The 15,633-nt window shown below is 44.3% G+C and overlaps 1 protein-coding gene across 2 annotated transcripts in view; it reads right to left on the reverse strand.

Moving 5' to 3' along the window:
- The window catches only part of SOBP (sine oculis binding protein homolog), a 122,822-nt gene that overhangs the window by 67,934 nt on the left and 39,255 nt on the right, over nt 1-15,633 (reverse strand). The window lies entirely within an intron of this gene.

Here is a 15,633-nt window from a genome sequence, read left to right on the forward strand (position 1 = left end):
AATCAACTTGACTCAGAGCATATTTTTTTAAAGAAATCGCAGGCTGGTTTAATGAACTCCTCTCCCAATGGCTTTTATAGACTAGTCATGATCAACATACCGTTAAGATAAACCTCGCACCCCATCCCTTCCCTCTCTGACAGCTTGCCTTATTTGCCTCACAACAGTCAATATCCAATTAAGAGGCAACGCATTTGATCGATACAGAAGGTAACAATAAGACTTAAACAGCTGGTAAATTCTACACGTACTCTTTTCCTTTAATTCCCATCTTTGTGGTATATAAACAGTTCCGCACTTTGAATAAATGCAGAGAAGAAAAAACAACAGCCAGGTCTGGTTGGTAAAGCTTTCACTCAAATGGGCTGTGTCTGTAAGCTACTCCGCAGCAAGACATGCCTGTCTGGGACTGGTGCAAGACAGGCAGGATCCTATTCTCCGTGTTTTCTGTGGCCTTTTAAAGGGTGAAAATAGAAATCTCTCCCTGCTTTGGTTACGTGCGACAGGCCACTTGGGCCATTCTCACATGAAAAGGAGGGGCCGCAATGTTATTAAAGCAATCATTTACGACCTGGGTGAAGGGATGACTGGTCTGGAGAGGGGGGCAAAAACCAACAGGAACGGAATGTATGCAGGAGAATGGGCAAAGAGAGGGTGAAAAGAAAGGAGGGGAAGCTTGGATACAAATGACATCTTCTACAACCTTAATATCATCTCCCAGTCTCTCTGCCGATGATGAATGGCTGCAGTAAAAGGTGGGATAGCAGCAGTTACAAGCAGGACAAAAGCAAAACCTGGCTGGTGGTGAGGAGCATTCGTTATAATTTCTGACAGCCCAGCTGGAGGTCAGGGACTGAGGTCATGATATCACCACTGGCTTTGGATCTAATATCATGTACAGTACTACTCCCTCCACTCCCACCACCTTTTTTGAGGTCTTTATTCGAAGTTTTACTTTCAAAGACATTTTGCAGAGTAATAGGCTGATATAGTCCAAATGAGGTAGCCCTCCTTTTCCAGGATTTCCACTCTTCTTTAAAGAAGAAGTCATGACCACGGGGGATGTCACGCTTGCACTGACAAATGGGACATAACTTAAACATCTCTGAGCTTGCTCCCAACGCTGGCAAAAAGTTATTTCCAAATCACAGTGCCATGCCTGTGTTTTTCACTGCCCACTGCAACCCTCTGTCACCTGGAGAGATTCCAGTAACATATACCATGTCTAAAACCAGGCAGCTGTCTGTTCAAACTCTAAGTAAGTTCAGAGTACACAGATCCTTTCAGGCAATAGCAGGCAACCAACTATAACTTATCTTCCCAACTTGCCTTGGGATTTGAGAAGCCCCATTCTGAGTTTTCTCCTTTCTGTCACAATAAGATGAAATGTGCTGAAAAACACCTCTGTCTTCCCAGTTCCCTTCACGACTGTCTTCCACGGGGAGCAGTTGCAGGTAGATCCTTGGCCAGGTTTCTGAGCCTACAGGAATCCACTTCTAACTATTCCCAGCAGGTTACTTCAGGCCTTACAGTTTATCAGACTACACCTTTGTTTTCAGCTCTGTGCACTGTTCTTACAGAAAAAGAAAAAAAAATATACTACCCTAACTCTTAAATACAGGCTTAAAAATGTGGATGCTTCCACTAGAAAAAGGAGCAGGCAGAAACACACTCACCATCTTTTTGTCTTCTGCATTGACTCAAATGGCTTGTTTGCTGCCTCCATCCCTAACCTGACCTGCCTGGTCCCTTACCAGACGGCAGAGGCTTGCCTGTTTTGCTGTTCTACCACCTCTCCTGTAACCCCGATTTGCTCTTTCCTACTTCTCCCCTGCGGCTCCTGTCTTGAAAAGCATCCTTTGAGGGTGCACCAGACTCCTGTAGGCTCCCAGCTAGCACTGCTGGCTCCTCACGTGTCTGCATGAGTATGTCCATGCCATTCCTACCATTTCAGGGTGGCACTATCAACTTTTTAAAGCTACCATGGGTTTATTCCAGCCTCTCACATGCTGGTCCCTTATATAACTCCTACTTGTCCAACACCTCCAACAAATACTTAGCCAATAACCTTGTTTACAGCTCTGGCCTTCTTTAATGTTTCCTCACTGTCCAAGGGACCATTCAGTGTCACCTCAAATGTATACCCATTGTGTTGCAGGGCCCACTGAAGTCCAGCTGGTGGCCTATGCAATAGGTCTGCTGCCACAGGTCTGTCCCATTTTCCTCAAAGATGGAGCTACTGCTTCGACAGGGAAGAAGAGATGGAGACAGGACATTCCTGTGCATGGTGGGTGTCACAGCCCCAGAGCTGGGAGCTGCCAAAATCACACCCCCTGCACAGTGAGTGTCCCTGGCTCCTCCCTTCAAGGGCTGGGCTTGAAGCAGCCAGGTGGGATTTGCAATATTCAGAGAGCAACGTACTGCTGGTGTTTCTTCACTTCCAGGCTGTAAATCGAAAGCTTGCCTCTTCTGTCACCAGAGCAGAGACTTATCTATTTCATTTTAGGGCAGCGTCGGAATGATGCCTCTGTCTAAGCAGAGACCTGAGAAACTTGTAGAAATGTGGCCTTTGGCCTTTCAGCCACTGTGTACAGCTCCACAAATTCCCCACTGTTTAACCAAGACGTAGAGGTCTATCTTGGTCACAGTGTATATTACAGCAGAAGGCAGGAAGGCTTGAGGGAAACTGATACTCTTGTTACCACCACTACACAGAAGTACAAAAGCATCAAGCAAAGAACCAGCTCTAAATAAACATTTTAAGCACATTCTTACTCTACTGAATATCGCTGCTATCTGAAAAACTTAACATAATTTTCTATTCTGTATCTGATCCCATCAAAATCCAAGACCCAGTTCTCTCACCTGCATCCAGATTGTTTTGCATTGGGTATCAGCTTTGTAAAGCGAGTAATGGTCTTGACTTCTGTTGCTCTTAGTGCACTTTTTCAATCTGTGCCTAAAGCTTCTCTGAAGTGAAGAAAGTGCCTGCTTGCCCTTCACACAATCACCAGTAAATCTAAGCTTAGGCAAAGGCCAGAGCTGGCAAGATAACCACTGAGCTAGCGCAGATGTTCAGCCTAACATAATATTGAGGCCAACAGACAGGAAAATCCATCTGTGTTTCCCAGTACTACTAGCAGGAGGAGCACTGTGGTAGTGGTTGTCATCATCTTTTCTTTAGCAACAAGCTGGTCAGAGAAAAAAGCAGCTAAGGAATCCCCTTTTCATACTCAGAGTGTGAGTTCCAGGAATAGAATTACAATTTAAATTAATTACATCTAACCTTGCAATTATTGTTCATGTCATTTTATTACCAGCACATTCACCATCAATACGGTGAAATGCAACTTAGTGACTTTTTTGTGGGGAACGAGATGGAACAACCATTTGTCTCACTTGCATTCTTTATACATTAATCGTTAAATTGTTGCTAATATTATTAATCTCATTATCCTAATTACATGTGTTCTGTCTTTTTACAGTAGCATTCCTTCCAGAATTAGACTGCTTCACACATCTCCATTGTTCCTCTCTCTCGGTTTAGAAAAACCTGATGGGGAATCACTGGCATCGAAGAAAGGGGAAATGAGTATTCAGCATGAGGAGCTGTAACATCAGCTGCTTAGCAGGAAGGGGAAATCTAGGAGTGTTCTTTCACAACCAGCACGCTTCACAGAGTACACTGGCAGAATATTTCACGTGGTGGGAGGCGAGGTTTAAAAAAATTGGACCGCTATAATCCTTTAAAAGCAGCCAGGGTCTCTTTCTGAAAGTCTCGGTCATGTGCCTGGCACTGCGTCATATGGTGTCTCTCTTCCGCCATTTGTTTATTTGCTTCTGGCAGTTTTGGCAGTGAGGTATCGGAGTGAAATGCACACCACTCCATACATATGGTGGGAAGAATCTAGTGCATCAGTTGAATGCATACTGTACTGTATACACATTCTGTTTTATCTCTGAGCACAGCTGTGCTGTAAAAGCTTACAAAATGTGAAGCCTTCTGTGCAGCAAAAACATCGACAGGAGAAGCTGGCCTATAACTTATTAGGTTGTGACACAAGCCAAAAAAAGCCGGAGTTAAAGCTGACAACTCCTGGCATCGTGATGAAAAGCACAGTGGCTCAAGTTAAAGAGGGAGTGTCAGCCCTAACTTCATGTTTCGGGCTTTCGCTGCCGTGGGTCACAAATAGCATCACTGGTTTGTTCTAGGACAACGATTCCCGACCCCGGTGCATGGCTTCCAGCTAGCGACCGGCAAGCAAACACGCAAACCACTCCCCCGGTGCCCCACTGCGCTCGCAGGCAGCCTGCGCTAGGAAGGGAGTCGAGGAGGGGGTGGGCAAGAGCCAAAAAGTGGTCGTGGCTCTCTTCGTCGCCCAGCACAGCAGCCTTCAAGCTGTGATCAGTCCTGTGTCTCCTACACCCCCAGCTCTTTGGGCTGAAGGTAGTGGAAACATATGGTAGGAAACTCTCCTGTGCTGCCTGGACCAGATGTCTGAGTAGATTTTTTTTCCACCACAACCTTGAAACAGGGACTCTTTATTTTAATCTGAGTAAGAACAGCCACACTGGGTCAGATCTAAGGTGCCCTAGCCCAGGCTTGTCTCCAGCAGCGGCCAGTATCATCCTCTTGAGCACAATCTGAGGAGCAATGGGCCACCGGTTCTTCCAGGGGTACAGACCTGTCACGAGGGCAGTGGGAGTGGGCGTTTGACAGGTTTGAGAAGTGAATTTGGCCTGTATGTCCACTGTTCCTGGGTTGTTATACATATATATAACTGCGCAGCACTGAGCTAGGTGAGATCGTAGCACATCTCCTTTCCTACCTACTGATAGACTCCATATCTGCATGTATGTGTAGGTAGAGGAAGTGTGGTGAGTAAGCAAAAGGAAGGGAAGGGAAACACAAGTGGGATGGCATTTTTAGGATGCAGAGGAACTGCTCTGATAAGAAAGCCAGGACTGGAGACATCATAATTCCTCCCTGATCCTATAGGAATGAACTCCTCATGCAGCTCAGTGCTCGAGCTGTCAGGGCTGACCTGTGTGCTTCCCTTGCATGCTGTGAGGGCTCCCTGGCCAGAGGAAGCGTCGGCTAACGTCTGGGAAAAAATCCCTCCTGTTCAGCCCCACCACTGCCTGAGATGATACCAGGTCCCAAAGTGGGCCTTTGGCTCCAGCAGCTTCCTTGACAGCTACAGGTTGTGGAGAGCACAACCTCGCAGTGGGAGAGCACCCCTGCATCCCACAGGCACTTAACCAGGGGAATCACACTCTTTGCTGCTCCTCACCCAAACTTACTTTTCTCACACAAGAGCCCACCTGACCCTAAGGGGAAGGGGGAGCCCGACCGCCCTGCCGACAGGAGCTGAAGGAGAAAGGCTTCCCGTGAGGAGGCTTTCTCCTGGCCTCCACATCCCTCGGCTGAGAGGGGACTTCCCTTCTCCAACACAGTCGTGACGGCACCTCCAAACCCAGCTGCTCCTCGGGGCTGCCCAAAAGGCATCGGAGGAGTCCTGCAGCAGGGCACTGGCCCTCGGCCCACTCCTACCGCAGCCCTGGGCCCCTGGGGCTCCCCTGGAAGGACAACTGCCTTGCGCAGCGCGTCGCCACGGAGGATGAAATACAAACCCCAGATAAGTTTAGCTTGTCTGCCTCGTCTCGTGGGAGGATAGTCGCATGGCTCTGCCATCGCCCCGTGTCCGCTGCCTTCTCCCCTAGCCCTGTGGTGATTCCCTGCCTACTCCATGGCAAAAGGGAAGAGGGACATGGCTGTCACACTTTCAGGGAAGAGACAGACAAGAAACAGCAGTTTAAGGCTCAGCCAGACATTTTGTCACTTTTATCAATGATATGAAAATAGAAGCAAGGAAAGGGGAAAATAAGTTCTTGCTTCAAGCACTAATTGCTGCTGATGTTAGTTCCTTTTCAACAACCAACTTTAATTGCATCTCCCCACTGGATAAACCTTCTTTTTAAAATATTATTTTAAATACATGGCAAGCTCCTCCTTAAAACCAGGCCATAGTCTGCACTGAAGTAAACAGTATCAGTGAAGGGTAATCAGAGGTTTGGAACAGTTCTTACGTAAGATATTAAATGACAAGGACTTATCCACTTAAAAAAAAAAAAAAAAGAGAATGAATATGATAGTAGTCTATGTAGGCTCCTATATTTTTATGTTACCAAAAAAACCCCATATTTTTGTTACCAAAAAAAAAAGTGGCTGCTAATTTTCCATTAACTATCCATTGTTTCTCACAATGCAAAAAGCTAGAGGTTCAATAAATGTGTAAAAGCAATTAAAGACAACACTTCTTTGCAGAACAAGTCACTGTCATGGTTTCGTGGGGATAAAATTTATAGAATCACTTTTCTGTTACATTTTGTTTCAGTTTGTGGCCAGCTGTGGTATGGTGATCAAGGCCATTAGCAGTTAAATCCAGGGCAGCTGACCCAGGCTGGTCCACACGTGTGTTCTATATCATTAACATCACGTTCACTATAAATGGGAAAGGTTGCTAAAGATAGGGGGCTCTTTTAGCTTTGCTCTCTCTTCTCTTCCCTCTTTCTCCTTCTTCTCAGCAATCACTATCCCTGGAGCGACTTGCCACCACTCTGTGGGCTACGTATTATTTTGTGTGTTTTGTATTAGCATTGATATTGGTTTCTTATCTTATTAAATCTGTTTAAATTTTAACCCACAAGTCTTCCTCCTTTTCCCAATTCCCCTTCTCGGTCAGGGAAGGGACACTGGGTGAGAGAACAACTGCTTATTGTTTAGCCCTGGGTGTGGGCTAAATGGAGACAGTCACCAAGCTGGGTGGTGTGCAGACAAAACCACACACGAATCCAGGAGAAGTGTAATGCAGTCTTGAAGGACACATACGTCAGCTACTAACAACAGCAGTACAAGTGCTCCTACACTAGAGTAGTTTCAAGGAACTGGTACAGAGATGGCCTTGATGTAAAGAGCCATGAGTCTGGCCTGTGGGGTGCAGGCTGACTTCAGCTGGAGTTTTACGACATTCGTGCCTCTCTGCAATCAGGTTCTAGGAATTGACTTTGGAGATGGGAACTCTGTGTCTGTTTTGAAACCTCAAATACAACGCATGGATATTAGCTGGGGCTATCATTTCTACTTCCAGATAAAGGTACATAAATTGTTTCTGGAAGTGGTGAGAACCTTCAGAGACAGGGGTTGAATTCAACATGCACAGCAAACACGTCTGGTCACGGCCCACATTCGCTGAGAGATGGAAGGGTAAAACACATGTGTATCTCCTGATGGTACTGGACATGAACTAGCTTTTCTTCTTATACATGCTCTAGGAAAGGGTTGTCATTAAAGGGCTTTTGGAAAGCCAGGAATTCACAGCTTTTCTGGCCTTCCAGGTGTCTATTCACACCACAATTTTTCAGGGTGTCTACTCCTGTTGTGAGAAAGCCCAGAGCTCTTGAAACTCAACAACCTTGAATACCCTGACTTGGGTCACAATGAGACAACTGGACTTGAAACACGTAAGTATCCACATGGAAGCATGCAAATATAATGAGGACTACAACAGAGATAAATTTCACTCTGATCCCTAATTTTTCTTTCTTCTATTTTTCCTGCATTTCTGAGTTCAATGGCATGATTATCCAGGAAATCAAATTAGATTATACTCCTAGAGATACATGAAGTAACCAGAAATGTCATCACTCTCATGATGCCTTTCAGCAGGAGTTTAAATCTTTCTCTCCCCATTTAAGGAACGCAGCGTTGCTCAAAGGAATTCAGACAATTACAAATAAGCATCCTAGAAAACACCACTACTGGAATGGGAGCTTGCTAAAGTATTACCAACTACACAGACACTTTCCCTATAACACATGAGCAGAAAGGGAAAGGGCAATTACAGACGTTAGGAAATGATTTTGTCTAGACACTCAGCAGGACCTTTAACATTTTCTTTACTAAAACTGTGATTAAAAAAAAAATACGTGTCTTGGACATATTTTTAACAAACTGATACTACAGTTTTACCAGATATATCACCTAGGCCTTTCAAAATCATCTTCAATAGCTCCATTGGTTTGTATGAGATCCCCATATTCAGAGTCTCTTGCTACTGTCTGTCACATGCTGCAATAACAGGTGGAATGGGGAACATTAATGCAGCACTGAGCCACAGGAAGGAGAATGTAATGATGGAAAAGAAGTAAAACCTACCGGCCATGCCAAGATACGCCATTTCTCTTTAGACAGTTCACAGGAAACGATACAGTGTTCTCACCATATGCATATACGTATAGAAGAGAGTGAATCTCTAGTTTTAGTTCCACCACTCATAAGAAGTAATTGGAAACTTTAGAGTCAACCCTTAACATCCTAAAACTACAACTGAGTAGCTTCACAAGAGGGTAGGGCTGCCACATGTAGCTGAGGCTGGTCAAATGCTCCATGAGCTCACAAAAGTCTATTTTTTTTTTTATCATTTTTCATCTCTCTTGGGCATCAAGAGCTGGCTGCTGTAGAAAGATCACTGCAGGAAGCAGAAGGATCTTAAGAACAAAGCTGAAAAGGGGTTTTTAAACCACCTTTGTTGGATCAGCTAGATCAGACCAACTTCCATTTTTTCCACATCCTTGCTTGTCTCCCCACACACCAGGAAAGACCTGTATTATTCTACAGATTGACTTAAATGGAAAACAGAAGAATAGGAAGACCACGTCTAGGCCTCGGCAGGGAACCAACCTGGAATACTCACAATAAAAATGACAGGCTTGATGGCTGAACGGATTTAAGCAACAGCTGGAATCTGATGAGTCTAAAATCACTTCCTGCAAGAAAGTTGATCGGGAGAATAAATCTTTCATGGATTACATTCAATTAAGAGCTTTCACATAGTTGAGAAGCAGCTAGAAATCCACGCACAATATATGCTAAAAGTAACTGGGTTCCAGGTTCACCCACAGAGGCTGAAAGCACAGACTTCTGGAGTTTCTCTGCCAGGCCAGGTATTGGCCAGTAGTGATTAACATGAAGAAATGACCAACACTTTTGGAAGGAGGCTAAACTGTAAACATCCCTCCGAGGGCATCCTCTCATGATAACAAAGCACGCAGCTCCTTTATACTCATTACGTCCGATATGCAGGAGATGAGATGGACTGATTTCTAAAAGCCACCACTCAACAAGAAAGGCAGCGAATTTTTACGCCGGCTACTTTTAGCCATGGAGCAGAAAGCAGCAGAGCTGAGCCCGCCATGCACGCAAAGGCTTTCATTCCACGTGCTCCCAGGGCACAGAAACTGTGGGGCTCTTAGCAAATCTGAAATAGCTTTCATGGTTGGAGATCAAGTCTCCACAGTGAAACATCATGAAACGGCAAAGGCAGAGAGGCAGGTCCTGAACTCCTGGAGCAAAACAAGCCGACAACTGACTGGAAAGGCAGCACGTCTCTTAGGAAAAGCATTTAAATGCGTCTGATTTTATGGTGCTAATATTTGAGATTAAGCAACAACTAAATCTAGGGTTCTTAGAATATCTGAACTAGAAAAAAAGGCAACTGTGGGTGTATTTTTATAAACAGGTTTACATACACCTGCTTTTTCGACACTGGATGCCTATAAAGTGACAAAAAGTGATTCTTTTGGAAATCCGAGACTTGGTGGGGAAGAGCAAAGGAAACATTTTCCCTCATTCCAGAGCTGCGACGATGACAGGACTGGCCACAAATGCCCGGCTGCATCAGGGCTGCTCAGGTGTGGTGCTCCCCATGGGGCAGTGGGACACCCTCTTGCTCCCTTCGTGGATGCTCCATGGAGGAAGGGGCTCACGTGGTGCAGGAGCTGGCTTGCATTGTGCCTTTGTGGGCACCTTTCCTCTCCTGCTGGGAGCATGCACCTCTCTGACTGCTACAGCTGTTGATCAGAAAGGAAAATAAAATGGCAGAAGCCCATCTTGTCCTGATACGTAGCCAGTTGGTGGTGGGAGAGGCTGTTCCCTGTGAAACTTTGGCCAAGCTGCAAATTCACTGCAGATCTTCAGCTGTCAGCCGGCCAGTTCACAAACAATTACCTTAAACACTTGACCCATGCTGTGTCCCAAGTATTCATTAAGCAGCGGCTGCTGTCTGAGACCAGTCCCGCAGTGCTGACATGAGCTTGACTTCGCTTTTGACAGTTACTACATCAGATACGCTCGGCTTCGTTTTTCATTATAGCAGTGGCTTTCTGAAGGCGGACAGGGTTGTGCTTCTCTGTCTTAGCAAATCAACCTGTGATTCAAAAATTAAGCTGTGCTTTTTCAGCGTTTTGTCACTCCTGGTAGTAAAAATCTGCATGTCAGGCTTTCTTGACCATTACCCTGACGATGCTAACTGCGGTGGGAAGTCCTATAGCTGTTCTCCAGCAACACTGACAGGGACAAGATACGTCTGGGTCAACACAGGCAGCATACAGAGCACGCAGAGTCTCTTTCTTAAACAAGAAGGTGCCATTTTTAAACAACCACTTTCTTAACTACAATCTCATTTTAAGTGGAGGTCACTGGCCTCTGTCCTCCAAGGAATAAGAGTACTGTGATAAAATCAGCACCAGGAAAGACACAGGATTAGAAACAGGGGGTAGGGAGCAAGGATTTAGGAAGTTGAGAGGGTGTTCCTAAATCTCAGAAAATGCTCACTTTCCCCAAACAAAAATCTACCATTCAGGTCTTGAAATCTGAGACTCACAATAGGAACACGAGCTCCGTCAAACCAGCCAGGCTTTCTGCAACTCTGACAAGGAATTCAGTGCAACAGCTCGTGAAAACAGGTGGCGAGTGTCCAGTTCAGACTTGGAAGCAGTGAACTACTGTAAAATTCCCATCTTCCCACCCCTTGATTTAAGAATTTCCGTGTCAAAAGAAAACGGTCAGCTCAGCAAACAGACTGAACTATGTTGTAAAAGCCTTGTCTTTTTAATTACAACACCTGTGAAATATGCAATGCATCTTTAAGATTTTACAGTGCTCGTAATACAAAAGAATTGAAACATTTGCCATTATCTTATCAAACTACCAGGCCTGCAGCTTACAGGAATATTCTATGAATGGCAAACCAGAAAGACTTGCTTTTTCATTCTTGGGTCACATTCACAGCAATGCAACAGTAAAGAATAAGCCCCTCTCTTTCGAAGAATTGATTTGCTTCATTAAAAGCCAAGCCCTCTTTCTCTTGCCAGCTGAAATAGCTGCCTTTGTATCCTTAAGTGAAACCATTAAAAAAAGTGTCAGACTGAGAGAAATGTGTTTTTCTCAGGTATTCCTGAAAGCCATAGAGTAGTACAAGTCAGCGCTAGGAAATTATCCTGCACCACTCCAACCATTTGTTTCTCTTCCCAAACAGAGCATCATTGTTCTTATTTAAAGAAATAATCCTCACAAAGCTGAAATAATTATTCAGCCCAAACAGCCCATAGCAAGTGAAACAGTCTTTAGACAGCTGTCATGGCTCAGTCTTCCGGAAGCTTTGATTTTAATGAAACTCATTAAGGAAAGAAATTAACAGAAATTAACAGGAAAATATCATAATTTGTCTTGTTTCAGAAAGCTTGAATGGAGACAAAAGGCTCTTTAACATGACACGTAATGTGACCAGTCAAAACTCCCTGTGTCACCAAGTCTCACACGCTGAGTAAATAAGTCTGAAGTTGCTCATGTTGCAACTCCACAGTTCGGCGCAGTGAAATGAAAACGTTAAATGAGAATACCCTGTCTTTGGGCACTAAGGAGTCTGTCTCCTAGCATCTGTACACTGTGTGCTCGTACAAGCATGCGGGAATGTTCAAGGTAATGAATATGCTACCTGTAAATATCCTAGGGTAATAAACTCTCTGGAGAAGAGAACCATCTTATAGATAGTTCATGACAATTGTTTCTTTCTGCAACACTCTTCAACGGAGGGGAAAAAACCCCACTTATCTTTTCAGATACATATTAGGTATCTAAGTGATCTCTGATTTCCCATTCAGAAGCACAAAAAGGAACATTTCATGTGGCTCTTAATCTGAGTGGAATTGACAGAGAAGCATGCAGTGCTGTAAGCAGCTCAGAAAGGCTGAGATAATAACATTGATATATCTTGGGTTTAGTGTCCTCAGCCTCTCCTCCGGCACTCCCTGGCATGCTCTCCCTTGACCGACCCTGCTACACCGCTGCCTCGTCCCAGCAGAGAGCCACGTACACCCATCCGCAGCATGGGACAGGCACCTGCTCAGAGTGGCTGGGCTAAAATCCTGCCCTTCTGAAGCCAACTGAGTTTTACCTTTGACTTTCCAATGGGCCAGGATTTAGACATCAGAGAGTTGTGAAAGGGAAAGGAACAGAGCACGTGCTCAGAGGGAAGCAGAGGGGACAGCTGGAAAGCAAAACAGGCATGGAAATCCACAGACCACATCTATAAACTAAAATTTTCCCGAGAGTCACTCTTTGCTCCTCACGGGGACCAGTTTTTGCTGCAGAAATGTGGGGAGAAACTACTAAGAATCTGTTGAAAGCACATAAATAAAAGCATTACCTATTTGGCATTTGCCCCTTGCCGCCTGCAGCAGCAGTCAGCTCCTAAGGCAGAGCCGTGTTATTTTGCCATTGTATTATTAATCTACTGGCAATGGCAGGGGAATAACAGGGACACAGCTACTATCACTTCCTAGCACAAGCAATATGTATAAATACATGTTAAAAAAACCAACATAGTGCTTCTGGGGAAAAAAGTCTTAGTTATCTGGAATTTAGAAACAGTTTTCTTCTGATTTCTTGCGGAGTTCACAGTAAGTGTCAGCGGAGTATAGGAAGTGTCAGGATCCATGAGGGCAGATAAGGGAGTAAGCAGAACCTGGTGGCAGGAGGGAGAGAAGGACAGGCAAAGGAAACCAAAACAAATGGAAATGCTGCTGAGAAAAGTAAAAAGTGTTGAGCCTTCAGACAAAGGAATTTTGGAGAAATGGGCAACAGCAAAATGACTCCCGTCCAGTTCACATAAAACCTGAATGATAACACAAGCCACAGAGGATATGGCTTTGGAAACTGGGTCCTATCCAAATGGCCTCAGAACAAGCTGTGTTTGTCTAAACTGGAATCACCTGGATCTTCCGTTATCCCAGCTGACTAGGAACTGTGTCCCCCGCTTTCAGTTAGATAATTCTCACCTGACGTTTATCCAAAACTGTACACTGCTTCTAATCAAGAATACCAGCAACATCCTTCATACTAGCAGGTCCATGCCTAAAGCAATGGCCCACTTGTGAATACAGGTGTTCAGAAATAAATAGTTAATCTACTAAAATCACTCGAGACAAACTGATGAGAATGACCAGAATTCAACCCCACAGCCTACACAGTTCATACTATATACAAGCTGAGAAAGTTAGTTGCAAACTTTTATTCTGTTAAACTTGCTGGACTTCAAGGAGTTGAGGGAAGCTATTGAAATACATCAAAAGAGAGAGTACCTCCTTACAGTCTCTCAGACTATTTATTATATGATTTTGTCTGGTAACACCATGAAGACAGACTAGGATTAAATTAAACAAATCCTCTTGCAGTGTAGGGAAATGCCTGGATGGCCTCCAGGAGGTTATTGCTGCACTATCTACTCCAATGTCAGAGCCTTTTTAGGAATAGAAATGAGTGGAGAGATTAGGGATGTATGAATCCTAGATATCGGACTGCTGTAAGTTTACCAGCTCTTTCTGAACTAGCAGCAGTGACTTCCTGCAAAAAGGACCCCCCCCAAAACTATTCTCTCACCTATATTACCTCCTCCCTGACTCTGACAGGGCACTGCATTTCTCTTTCACTGGCACTCCTTCTCATGCAATGCATCAGACTATTTACTTAGGCTTGAAGACATGTCCTCTACCACACAAAAAAATTATACATTAATGATTCAGAAGTACATGTTTTATCCATTCCTCCTGTTTAAAATCATGTAAGCCAAATGCTAATCACCTCACTGTCACTCAGCTCAGCCTTCCTATTGACTTAAGCCTGCCTACGAACGGGCCAGAGATGACCTGACTTTCCCAGACTTGGATGTCTAGCTGTAAGCCCCATCACAGTTCCTGAGAGATGAGGTGTTCACAAGGCCTAGAAAAATCAAATCATTACAATATGGCTCTTTACTCTTTGCTTCAGCTATTGTAATGAGCAGAAAATATTCCACCAAAATTCTTTTGCTATCTTTATTTGCTTTCATTTATTCTGGCATGCAATATACTGTGCATTTATAATATTTACTCACAATAGTTATTTCAAAATTGCTTGCACTTTGTCAAGTTTCCTTCTATATCCTCCCTTTTTCTTATTCCAAGGAGGGCAAATATAATTTATTCACCTTTTTCTAAAGGAAGCCTGGAATCCTGCTGAAGTCCTTTGCAAACCTCCCACTGCCCAATACCTCTACAAATGAAACATTATGTTCTTTACTCCCCAGTATGTCTCTTTTTCTGTAATCCCTACCTCTAATCTGTGTACTCCCAGAGTGACCATCCCAGCAGCAGCTAAGTGACCGTACTTCAAAGTGTCCCCATGAACCCCCCAACTACTCAGCGAGAACAGTGCCCACAGGACTGCTCCATCTCCTGCTTTGGGAGGAGGTCAGCACATCGCTCTCAAATGCAGATACGGCACAGAGGTATGTACTGACTCACTTCAGTCCCTGCTCTCTTGCTTACAAATCCCACTCCAAGGACGACTGGGAGAGGGACCCACACTTCCATCACCATTCGCTTCTCCGTAACACTCAACTGAGGGGGCCTGTCTGTTCCCTGGGAAAAGCTAGAAACCTGTACCAAGAAACTTGTATCAAGAACATTGAGCCCCCGTACATCAAAGCAAAATCCTCTGGAAGGAAACTTCAAAACAGCCACCTCAGCCTTTGCCGTCACTTTGGCTGTCACAGAAGAGCCTGTCCTCTGCTTTCAGCCACATTTATTTTATGTAGCATGACGAGAAACAGCAGTCAAAACTTTTCATTGCTCTAGTCCGAAAAAAATGCTTTTTATTCTGAGTTATAAAGGAAGAAAAGCTTTGAGAACTTAGTAGGCAGGTTTATTGATGAAGCACTTTTAATATGAAACAGAAAGCATCCTTCTCGTGACCCTTTTCATGAGTATATTTATGGGACATTTTTTAATTCTGGAAACAACAGCATGTGGACGCTGCATCTACAATCTTCAGATTTTCCACTAGTTTACTTCAGTTTTATAGAAACATAATTCAAGCCATTTCTATAGGACTGCTACACTATAAAACTGGGTGATCCCGTGAGGAATTTCTTTCTCAGTGTTCTTATTGTCACTTACTGCAAAAATAGCACGATCAAACATTACCCAAGAGGCAATTTTTCTGTGGGTATTACACACACTGCAGCAGCCCATGACAATTTGCAAGTAAAACACGAGTAAAATGGAAACACTCAGAGCATGATTTCATTTATGCCCAGTAATTTGTGTGTGTGTGTGTGTGTCCTGGATGCAGGTGATGTTGGTCAGTTGGGGTTAATTTCTATAATCACAGAGCTGCATTTTACCTGGCACAAGGCTTGCTTCACCTCAGGAAACGTGCTATGACTTGGTGGAGGCTCACTTTTGTCACTGACA

Source organism: Nyctibius grandis, chromosome 1 (assembly GCF_013368605.1).
Source record: "Nyctibius grandis isolate bNycGra1 chromosome 1, bNycGra1.pri, whole genome shotgun sequence".
NCBI lineage: Eukaryota > Metazoa > Chordata > Aves > Nyctibiiformes > Nyctibiidae > Nyctibius > Nyctibius grandis.